This window comes from Lutra lutra, chromosome 5 (assembly GCF_902655055.1).
Source record: "Lutra lutra chromosome 5, mLutLut1.2, whole genome shotgun sequence".
Classification (NCBI taxonomy): Eukaryota; Metazoa; Chordata; class Mammalia; order Carnivora; family Mustelidae; genus Lutra; species Lutra lutra.
In genome coordinates, this window is record NC_062282.1 from 46,610,769 (window position 1) to 46,622,915 (window position 12,147).

Here is a 12,147-nt window from a genome sequence, read left to right on the forward strand (position 1 = left end):
AGTTCAGAGAGGTTGAGTTGCTGAGCAAGGTGGCCCAGCTGCTCAACCTTCTGTTTGTGGCACAGGTGAGGGGCTACCTGCATGAAAGCGATGATCCCTGTGGAAGAAGAGGGGGCAGCTGAAGCCACAGGACCAGGTGGAGAAGGTACAGCCCCTCAAGAAACATTTAGCCAGGGAGGCAGGACAGGTCTAGCACAATGATTCTCCATCAGGGGGTGATTCTGTCCCCAGGGGGCATTTGGACTTGTCTGGAGACATTTTGGTTGTCACAACCAGGGAAGGAGGTGTGACTGGCATCCAGTATAGAGACTACGGAGGCTGGTGACTATCCTACGGTGCCCACAGCAGCCCCACGTCACTGAATTCTCTGGCCTCCCATGTTAGTAGTGCTGAGATTGCAAGCCCGTGGACTAGCCATTGAGAAAGCACGCCAGCCTCTGGAGTAGGAGGCATCCTTCCTAGCTATGGAAACAGCAGCAGGCACTTGACCAACTCAGTTTCCCCTATGAAACGGGGGATACTAGATTTCTGCCTCCCAAAGTTGAACCAATGCCAGTTCGCTGCTTTCGTGGGGGCTCACACAGCCAGTGAGCCCCCACGTTGCTATTGTTCATTAGCAAGATCATGAGCTCTTCAGAGGACCACTGCCACTCGCTGACAAGATGAACCGACCTGGGAGGAGGCCTGGAGACAAAGAGACTGCCCTGAGAGGGCCCCGGAAGCCAGAGGAGGCTACAAGCTGGTGCTGGCATTCGAGGTCTTGCTTTAGCCTACCTTGCTCCCCCAGCCTCCCACTGCTCTGAATGGCCCCTGGGCCAGTACAACAGGGGCTTTTTCTTCCTTCCACAGTTCCCACCCCCCTACACGCACCAAGGGCCTCTTCCTCCAGGAGGCACCCAACCCTTAAGAATCACACGGCCCTAAAAAAAAAACAAGGAAATCCTATCAGTTACCACAATGGGGATGGATATTGTAGGCCTTATGCTAAGCGAAATCAGTCTGAGGAACAGAAGTACTGTATAATCTCATTTAAATGTGGAATCTAAAAACAAGTGATAAAAAAAGAGATCAGAGGTGTGGTTGCCGGAGGGAGAACAGAAGGGAAAATGGAGGAGGTGGTCAGGGAAAATGGAGGAGGTGGTCAGACAACACAAACTTCCAGCGCGGAGGTAAGTAAGCACCAGAGAGGTCCTGCACAACGTGAGGACTATAGCTAACACCCTCGGTGATACGTTGGAAGGTTAAGAGTAGATCCTAAGCGTTCTCATCACAAGGAGAAATTCTCTCTTCCTTTTTTTCTTCTTTTCCTTTATTGTATCTTGTATCTATGAAAAGATAGATGTTAGCTGAGCCTGCTGTGGTATCGCTTCACGATATACGTAAATCAGACCATCAGACCATCACGTTGTACACCTGACACTTAGACAATGATGTATGTTATGTTTCAATAAAACTGGAAAGGATCACATGCCCCTAATCTCAGACTGAATCAGGAGAATGACTACAGAGAGGCATCAAGACACGTACGCAACTGTATCCATTCAGACTCTGAAAAACGAATGTGTTCTCACTTATACACACAGACACACACATGCCACCTTAAGACACACTCCAGCCTAGGTCACAGACTCACAGATGTATTCTCCTACAGACACACACACCTGCATAACACAATCTCACCAAGACACATGCAGTCCCCCATACACACACACAACATCAGCACATAAAAGCAATACATACCCAAGGACATGTAGTCACATACACAAACGTACAAATTCATGTGCAGATATATATTTACATTCAAACTTAGGGATGCCCGTATATCTCATATGTACACACGTTTAACCTTGAGGCACATAAACACCTGTGCATATCCACGGAGATACATTCTAGGCACACAGACTCATACGCAGCTATCAATATGCTTACATGTATAAGCACGCATATGCATATATCATTCAAGACACACACACACACACACACACTCCTATACATCCTCCCAAACACACAAGAACACACGTTCATATAAAAAGGCATTTAAAAATAACTGCCCTCATATACACGCATACATGTTCCCACTGCACATTTCATTCATTCATAGATTCATTTATATTATCAAAAATTTGTTAAGGAAACTTCCTTGGGGCACCCTCCAAATTCAACTTTGTGTTACAGCTATTTGTGTAAGCCCCCCAAAATGAGCCAGTAGATTATTTCTCCCTTTAAACTTGCACTTGTAGGATAGGAAGTGTGGGCTATCTCTCGCCCGCAAGCACCCCCGCCCGCCCCCCAACCCCCGACGCAGAGCTCAGGCTCCTTCATCTCGGTCTCTAACTGCCCAAGACCCAAGGCCCCCACCGGGAGGTGCTCCATAAAAGTCCACGGCTAAAGGTGCATTCCCTCTCGCCAGTCCATCAACGGCAAGGGCGGGCCTGTCGGTGCGGCTAGGAAGCGCGCGTCCACACGCGCATTCGGGAGTGGGGCTCCACTGCGGGGAGCGTACGAACCTCCCTCCTCCGTCTCAGCCGCGCCCCTCCGCTATTCCCCACCCATTTCCCCAGCACCAGCCAGCCCGACGTCCGTAGGGGCTGCTGGAGCAGGGGGGGCGGGGCTTCGGCCTCCCCCTCCCCCCCGCCCAGCCCCTCCCCTCCTTCCTCCTCCCTCCCGAGCTCCTCGCCCTCCCCTCCCCCCAGGCCCTCCTCTCCGCCCTCCCTCCCTTCTCCGCCTCCCTCTCCTCCTCTCTCCTCCCTCCGTGGCCGCTTCTCGTCCCCTCCCTTTCCCGTCTTTCCTCCCTCCTCTCTCCCCTCCCCGCCCTCGCCCTCGCCCCTCCCCCGCCGCGCCCGGACCGCCAGAGGCTGAGTCATCGCTGCGGCGCTGCGGGGACGGCGGGCTAGCAGGTAGGGGGGGTGCGAAGAAAGCGACGTGCGCCTGTCGCCGCCACCACGGATGGGGCCGAGTCCCTGCGCACGGCCCTCGGCGGGAGAGGCCTGGGAGGGGGCACCGATGGGCGCCGGCGCCGCGGCAGGGAGGGGCGGGCGGTCCCGGAGGGCGCGGATTCCGCCGCCCTTGCAGCAGCCGCTGTGCGGCATTCTGAAAGAGCTTCACGTAGGATGGAGTCATGAGCTTACACCATTAGGATGGCATCCAGGCCGGGCAGCGCGAGCGGGCGGCCCACGGGCACATCTCCCCTGCACCTGATCTGCGTTTGACCCACAGAGTGTAGTTTAAGTTGAAGCAGATGCCCGTATTTAAACACCGTGTGATATTCCGTAGGGGGAACACCAGATTCCCAACCCTTGAAAAATTAGAATTACAGGGCGACACCGGTCCCCTATTTCCCAGTACAATAGCCTAAGGCTGAGTGAAGCCGCCTTTTTTAGTCAAGGTAATGCATCCTCTCGTTCGCCACAGTCCCCACGACGCCTTCCTATTTCACCGAGGCCCCTAAACTTCCTTGGGGCTACGCGCCAAGCCCTGGATCTAGTGATTCCTGCCCTGTCCATCCTACCCATTTCTCAGACGCCAATGAGGAAGTGGAGTTGGGAGTTTCCCAGGGTCACCGAACATGTGGCCTTAACGGGGAAAGAGAACCCAGCCTTTTCTCACCCACTCATCTTGTTCTTCCGGCAAACCATCTTGCCTCCTTTGGTATGCGGACCTGAGAAGGGAATTGTCTTGCCAAAGGTGGGTCCCAGAACATGATCTGGGGGTCAGTGCACCCCAAATGGAAGATGATTTGGAGCAGTAATTAACCAGGAGAAGGGTCAAATCGCTTCACATTTATTCCTGGATGAGTGGCAGATCATACTAAGAAATTGAGCGGAAGCAGAGTGTTTCAGGCGGCCCCTCCCTGGAGTTGATGGAACATTCTTGGTCTTTCTTTTGGAGTCACAACAGAGGGCAAAACTGAGGCGGTGGATGGATGGAGCAGTTGCAATTGCCGGCAAATTTGGTTAGAATAAGCTGTTTTCAAGTCACTGGAGTCCTGCCTGTGAGACTCAAGACTGTTGTGTAAGGGTTGCAAAAGCAGTCATTGCTTGGATTAGTCTCGGTGTTCTTAGCCTGTGATGTGTACATGAGTCGGGTAAAATGCAGATTTGAGGTCAGTAGGACGGGGATGGTGCGTGAAAGTCTCCATTTCTGACAAGTTTCCAAGTGATACCAAAACCTCAGGCCCCCAGACCCCACTCTGAGTGGCAAGGTGCCATACTCCCTGTGCCTTCTAGTTTATTCCTGAGGGTCGTTCTACCTGGCAACCAAAGGAGGGGCTCAGAATCCCAGAGATCTGGGCATGGGTCCCCACCCACCCCTTAGTAGCCAGGTGATATTGAGCAGCCCGCTTATCATCTGTGTGCCTCAATTTTCTCATCTGTTTGATTGGAATCAAAGGATACTTCCTTAGGAGAATAGGAGAGGAAGAATGGGCTAGACGTGTGTCCCCAGCACAGTGTGTGGCTCGTGGTAGGTGCTCTGCAAAGGTAGTTTTTGTTAACCGTGCACTCTCTAGGCCTGCCCAGAAGCAGTGACCCCCAACAGCAACCTGGTCAGGGAGGGGGATAGAGAAGATACTTCAGGATAAGAATCAAACCCCCTAATAATGGCTTTCCAGGCTTTGCATGGGATGGTCACTACCCGGCCCACCCTTTGCTGCCCTTCCCCTCTCTGTCCACGCTGCAGCCGTGGTACCCATGTATTCGGCCCTTCAGCCATGGTACTTTCTGTCCTCAGAGGCCTGGTATGTGCTGTTGTTCCCATACTTCGACCTGCCTGTATATCCCTATATCACTTCCTCAGAGATGCCCACCTTGATCCCAGAATCTCTGAATAGGATTTAGGGGATATTTTCTGGTAGAAAGGAAAAGCGGGGACTTCTCTTGAGGCTGTGTCTATATAGAGAAGTCACCATTTAATTTCGATTCTACATTTATTTAGAGCAGCTTTTAGGGGGAGTTGGGGGTGGTCAGAGAAACTAAACACTGCCCCTGCATTTCTGCAAAGTAGAAAAGGGGCACAGCTTGGGCAAGCAAGCGGGATCTGGACTTCAGCTTTCGTCTGCCCTCTCAGCTGGTTACCTTTGTGCAGTATACAGACTGGTGCAAACCTTATGTGGCAGCCTGGAGTGCTAACGCTTCACCCAGGCTGCCTCGCCCAGGCTGCCTCATGACCTGCTTAATCCTCCTGCCTAGATTAAGCTCCTTTTAACAAACTTTCTTAAACTCCTAAAAAAATGAATCACCCAAAAACAAACAAACAAAACACATCACAATTGGATTAGGTATCTTGGGAATAATTTTTTTAAGCTCTGTCCCCTGCAGTAGACTCTACATTCCATCAAGGCAAAATCTATCTGTCTTGTTCTACGCCGCAGTCTTCGTTTGATGCCTGCAACAGAGCAGGTGCTTCTTAAATATTTGTCAAATATTCCAGGAGCTCGTTGTCTACCAGGGGAGATTGGACTCATTGAAATCAGCTGTGCCATGAGATGGGCAGGCACAGAGCCTGGTGTGGCCCCAAGGAGGGAGAGGTCACTTCTAGCCAGGGTCATCCAGGGATGCTCACGGAAGATGTGGTGTCCCAACTGGGTCTGACAGAATAGGTAGATGAGATGGGACCCAGATGAGTGGGAGGGTGTTCTTGGCAGTTGAAATAGCAAAAGCAAAGGTACAGAGGGAGAAAAGTTCAGTGTGTTCCTATGAGAAGTCACAAATTACAATCAGCCGACTGGCCAAATGTGTTTGGTGAATTAGCTGCCAGTATTTAAAAAAAAAAAAAAAATCAGGAGTTTTCTCATAAAGATCCAGATTTCCGGATTTTCTTTAAAAGAAATTGGAAGATACCACCAAAGGACCATTGCCTGGCCCTGAGAAGTGACAGGTCCTGTTGGCTAGGGGACCGTTTGATTAGCTCATGGGAAATGCTCGGGAAGCTGGTTCAGATGGTAGGGGCACTTACAGGCCAGACTAAGGAAGTTGGCAGATGCCCACCCTGAAGGAAGTGAGGAGTCACTGAAGGATTAAGAGCTGTAAACCTTTACTGTAAATCATAATAAAGCTGGGGGGGACTCCGAGAAGGTCCTCGGGGCCTGTAAAGAACACACGAAGAAGTATAATAACCCAGAGTGGGGGAGAACCCATGCCCCAGTGGGGTTTTTGTTTGAACTGGTAAATAACAGGCCTCCTCAGCTCACCAAGTAAGCTGGTAACTGCAGGGACCTGGGGGTCATCTCCAGCTCCCCGGGGCACAGCCCGCAGCTGCCGTGGCCAGGCTAGGCCTGACTTCAGAAGCAGAAACTCTGGGCCGAGGAGGCTGGTGAAGTTCTGGAAGACGAAGGAGTGGGGAGCTCTGCATGGGGCTTTCAAAGAAAATAAAACAAGGACTGACCCACGGCTGGGGGACGGGTGCTTGCTAAAGGCAGAATTGTCATCCTAAAGAGCTCTGCTGCTCACGGACAGGTGACTTCTACCTTGTTTCAGCTTAGCCTTGACTATTTTCAAGCACATTATTTTTCTTTAAAAATCACTGTCGTCATCTTCTATTTATAAAAATAGTATACTTGTTAGAAAGAGGGAAATAGAGTAAAATCAAGATGAAGACAATAGTTATCAGTAACCCTACTACCCAGAGGTAACCTAACATGTTCGTGGGTTTCCTTACTGTTATTTATTTTTGTTTTCAGTGTATTTACACTTTTTAAAAATGTAGTAGGGGTCGCACTTCGTATACACTGGATCACCCTTTTCTGATGAAGGTTATACCATCAATGTGTTACCATGAGAATATATTTATGCGTCTTTGTGTAAAATCCTTAAATAAGAAATTCACAATAGGGAAGTAAGCCTTATATATTGGCATCACTTTTCCTGGTTATTAAATATGCTTTGAAAAAACACTTTGTATGTTTGTTTCCTTCCATTCTCAAAGTAGTCGGGAATCTGCTCAAAACAGAAGAAGGATTATTATCCCCATTTGACAGAGAATACTGAATCACAAAGATGAAGTGATTTACCCAAGTAGGTGGGGGGAGGCAGTGCCTAAACGACAACCCCCAAGCCTTCTGAGTCTAAGTTAGTGCCATGGGGAAAGGGGTCCACAGGATGCTCTTCCCCACCCCAGTCTTAGTACAGCTGTGCTTTAAATACTGGAAATCAAGGAAGCCTTTAAACTGAGTGCAGTTAATCTGGGGGACGTCGTAGAGGAGGCAGGTTCTATTCCGGATCTAGAAGGTTTGTCCAATACGTAAGTAAATTAGTGGCAGGTACCCATGCTTCCTGAGTCCCAGATTAATCATAATAACCAGCCTTTATCATGTGGCAAGTGCCTTACTAGGCCCTTAAATGCTACTTATGTTATTTAATTCTCATACCGAACCCTATGAAGCACTGTTATTTACACCGAGTTAAAAATGAAAAAACAGAAGCACAGAGGGGACGTGAGCAGCTCAAGGTTGCACAACTGGTGAGTGAGGACAGAGATTTAAAACAGGCAGCATGGCCCCAGAGCAGTTCCTGTCACTCCATCTGTGTGCCCTCCGTGCCTAGGCTGAAGGATGGATGGCAAGGGAGCAGGGAGTCTGCACCCCCAGCTGGGGATGGGGCCTCGGGACAGGGGATGGCCCCCTGTCTGAAGGGCTGTGTGACAAAAACCAACCAGGAGGACGCCCCGTCCCTCAGAGAGGATTCCCAAAATGGGAAAATATAAATTAAAAAATGAAGTATTCCCCAGAGCATGGGGTAACCTGGTGGCTAATCCAAAGCGGTTGTGTCTTGGTCCCTCCTTGATTCTGAAATAGACTCCATCCTGAAAGAGTAGCAGACTTGGAATTAAGAGACACAGTGCCGCTAGTCCCGTCTCTGCTGAGACATGACCGTGTGACCGTGGGCCAGTCGCTTCCCCTCTCTGGCTCTCGGAGGTTAAGGCTGGGGCTGCAGCAGGTCTTTGCCACTCACCACGTCTCACTGGGATACGGCCCACAGGTTGCTGATGTCTGGGATGAGGCTGGGATAAAGCAGCCTGCAGGGCTCTGGGGAGTCCAGAGTGCGGGGCTAACCTGGTGTCTGCCCACCTTCCTGGGAAGGCTGCAGGTGTCTCAGAACCCACCCCTAAATCCTTTCTCCCTCCCAGGCCTCCTGATGCCCGGGAAAGTAAGAATCAGCACACAGGCCTGGGAGTCCTCTCCCTCCATCTCTGTTCGCCAGGTCCTGAAGGGACACCTGGCTTGCCCCTGAGAGCTCACCCCAGCAGCTATCCACTCATCCTTCACAGGGCTGAGTTCCCAAGGTGCATGTTCCCAGATACAGCCCTGCCACCCAGACCAGGAAACCTGCACTTGCCACTGGAATAACGTTCAAACTCAGGATGACTGAGAAGACCTGTTTCCACCTGTCCCCAGCCTGTCCCCAACTCTGTTGCCCCTGTCACCGTAACACTGGAGCTTAGTGCTTCTTAAAGGCAGAGGCTCAGGAGTCAGGCAACTGGATTCAAATCCTGAGTCTGCCTGTTTCTAGCTATGTAACCTTAGACAAGTTACCACGTATCACTCAACCTTGACTCCACACCCTTAAAATGGGAAAATGGAGGTGGTGGCACCCACTCCATAGGACTGTGTGAAGAATTAAAATGAGTCACTTAGCATAGTTCCTGGAACTCAGTAAACTCACCTTAGGTGTTTAGTGTCCTTATAACTATTCTCAGCTACATTCAGCTACCACCTCCTACTTCCTAAAGCCGGTCATTCTCTTCCCCAACACTGTGCCTCCATGTATGCCTGGAGAACCCTTCCTCTTCCTTTGTCTCCATCCAGTAGCCTCCTACAGACTCTATAAAGCCCTATTCAAATGTCACTGGGAAGACTTAACCACCCTTCCCAGTTCCTTTCTTCTCTATGTGTCTGTTACCTCCTTAACCCAGGGACCACACAGCATGGCCAGTGATGGGACAGCCAGCATTCCCTGCCTTCTGATTAGGATGCAATAGAATCCACAGCTCCACCTGTTTTGGCTCTTGCCAAAAATGTTGAGCCTAAATCTAATCAGGTCTTTAAAGCTAGCTTCAGTTTGCAGGAATTTCAGGGGCAAAGGAACATAGTGAATAACACCCAGAAAAGCAGCCAGACACATCCAGAACGTGGGACAGTTTATAAGACAACGGTTGGGATCTCTCTTAAAAGTCAATGTCATGAGAACAAAACAAAAGCAAAAGCAATGGGAGAGGAGATTCTGGATTGAAAGAGATCTAAGAAAGATGTGACTCTTGATTATATCTTTGTTCATTTTTTTTCCCTTAAGTTATTGAGACCATGTATTCAGACAATGGGGGAAATCTGTGAACTGGGCATCAGATGATGTAAGGAAAATGATTGTTAGGTTTGTGAGGTTGAGGTGAGTATATTGTGGTTATGGAGGAGATTTTTTTTTTTTTTTTTGAAATGCACGCTGAAGTGTTTAGGGCTCAAGTGCCAGAATAGTTGTAATTAACTTTCAGATGTTTTAGCCACAAATTTAACATAGAGTGAGATGAAGTAAATACGGTGAAATATTCACAGTTGTTGAATCTGTGTGATCAACATGTAGGTATTCAGTTTACAGTCCTATCTACTTTTTTGTATGTTTCCACATTTCCATAATGAAAAGAGTCTTCACTGAGATTGGCTTCAGGGTGTACAACCAACAATTTGGTCTATGCATATATTGCAAAATGATCGCCACAATAAGTCTAGTTACCATCCATCACCCCACAGTTACAGGTTTTTTTTCTTGTCATGAGAACTTTTAACTCTCTTAGTAACTTTCAAGCATACAGTACTATTAACTACAGTCACCATACTGTATGGTATAGCCCTAGGACTTATTTATTTATAAAAAGGTTTTTTTAAATGCTCCTTCTCCTGGGCTCCCATGGCGAAGTTTTGGACCTTCATTATTTATTTTATTTTATTTTATTAGAGAGAGAGAGCACAAGCAGGGGGAGTGTCAGGCAGAGGAAGGGGAGAAGCAGACTCCCCGCTGAGCAGAGAGCCTGATGTGGGGCTCCATCCCAAGGCCCTGGGATTCATGAACCGAGCAGAAGGCAGTCAGTCACCCACCAACTGAGCTACCCAGGTGCCCTTGGACCTTCATTAAAACATGAATCTAAATATACGGAGGTGATGTATACCAGTGAGTCTTGCCATTCAGATTACAGATTATGAACTCCTGGGGTAGGATCCAGATCAACTGTGGTTTCTCTCAGGGTACCAAATTTAGATACTAAATACCCATTAAACATTTGTTGAATGAATGAAGACAGTATGTTGCTATAGTGCATGATTCATCAGTAAACTTAGGAATTTCAGAATGAAAATGATGATGGCAAACCTTCTATCAAGCACTGTGTACCAAGTTTGGTGTTAAACCCCTAATTTTGTTTGTTGTGGATTTTTTTTGCATTAATTTGGTTTTTAAATATTGCATTTGCATGTTATTTATCTAGGTTACTAAGTTTGGGGGGGGTCCCTTAATTAGTGCCGGAGGCACCCTGATATGGGTCCCGATAAAACAAGTGTTTTGGCACGTGGCTGAGTAATGGCCCATTGCTCTCTGGGAATCCTTCCAGATCCTGTCAGTTTGTCTGACAGAATTGAGGCTTGTTTGGCGTCACTGTAACATTGCTCTTGTCATCTGACCTGAAGAGAGGTTTGGAATCTGCAGTGCATATTTATTTTGCTGCCCCAGCAACATTCTCCCTTCTTTGGCAACAGCAACTCTGGGCTGCTTGCAGATCCTCCCCTCCGTGTCTGCAGAGTGGACTCAGGCCGGTAGCCCGAGGTGCGCATGGGACTCAATTCTGCCTCAATCAGAGCCTTGCAAATCCTGGTCACAGTGATGCTTTGGAGAGGGCATGTGACTCAGTTCTGGGAGGTTGACCTGAATTGGGGTGGGGGAGACCTTTTCTCATTTCTGTGGATCTGAGGTAGGATGGAAGCCACCTTGGAAGCTTGAACCTCTCTTGAGACTGGAGCTCACACAGAAGACAGTATAGGGGGATGGAGTCAGGGAGGAGACGTCCTGAAAGTGTTTGAGCTCCTGGATCCAGTTGTGCACAAAGCTGCTCTGCTGTCTGGGCTTAAGGGATGTGTGGGCCAGCTTTGTCTAAGTCAGTTTGAGTCGTGTTTCTGTCCCTTAGATGATTCACTCCCTCTTGCCTGTGGTCTGTCAACGCTGGCCCCAGGAGATGCCGTGGGGAAGCCTGGCACCTAGCGCCAAACTAACGCCCTGAAGTGCTCCTTCCAAGGTGCCTTTCATCCCTAGGCAGCCTTGGAGGGCAGATGATTGAGAGCAACCACAGTAACTCCACAGAGCCTTCCTGAGCACTGGCACTGTCAGGTCCTATAGTAAATATTACACATTGATTTACTCCTTGTGTCCTGTAACAGATTCCATGAACTCCGGGCTGGAATCATCCATCTGCTCCCAGGCCAACTGTCCCAAATCACCACTAGAGGCAAAAGAGAAGGCCCCAGTTAACCACCAGACAAGCCTGCTTCCCCTCCATTTTGTCTCTTTTGTAAATGGGTAGACTTTCTAGGAGGCAGGCTCTTTCTAAGAGCAGCTGAGCCTTGGTGCTAGCAAACCCCTCCACTGCTCCCCACCCCACTTTCCCATAATACTCTTCGGTCTTTGAAGTGAAGGGCCTAAGGGCAGCTTCCTTTGGCCTGGTAGTGTGCTCAGCACCTAGAGCAGTGTATGTTTTCAAGATTGGCATGTGAGTTGACCCAGTGGCCATGGCCATCTTTGCCATCTGTGTTCATTTGTTCGTTCAACAAACACTGAGTATCAGATACATGCCAAGGACCAGGAATACAATCATGAACGATACCAGGGGCAATCTCTGCCCCAGGTTGCTGACAGTCTTGTCAGGGAGGCACGTATTAAATAAATAATTGCACATGCAATTATTTAATTACAAGCATGATAAGCAGTGAGAGGGAACAGTTCGGGTTGTTAGGATTGTTATGATCGAGTGCTCATTGTGGCACTGTGTTTGATGCTGAGTGCTGGGCAGAGTAGGGAACCAGGTCCAGCCCCTGCTCACAAGGAGATCACTGTGCACAAGACCCACACCATCGGACAGGTTGTGTCCCCAGCCTGCCGCCTGTGAGCAGCTGCAAGG

The 12,147-nt window shown here is 49.1% G+C and overlaps 1 long non-coding RNA gene across 1 annotated transcript in view; it reads left to right on the top strand.

Moving 5' to 3' along the window:
* Nucleotides 1–2,855: 2,855 nt before the first annotated feature.
* LOC125101024 (uncharacterized) overlaps nt 2,856–12,147 on the top strand; it is a 45,015-nt gene continuing 35,723 nt past the window's right edge. Inside the window, exons 1-2 of the long non-coding RNA XR_007127732.1 lie at nt 2,856–2,897; nt 9,285–9,377. This is a non-coding gene — a long non-coding RNA (uncharacterized LOC125101024). The remainder of the gene's footprint in view (nt 2,898–9,284; nt 9,378–12,147) is intronic.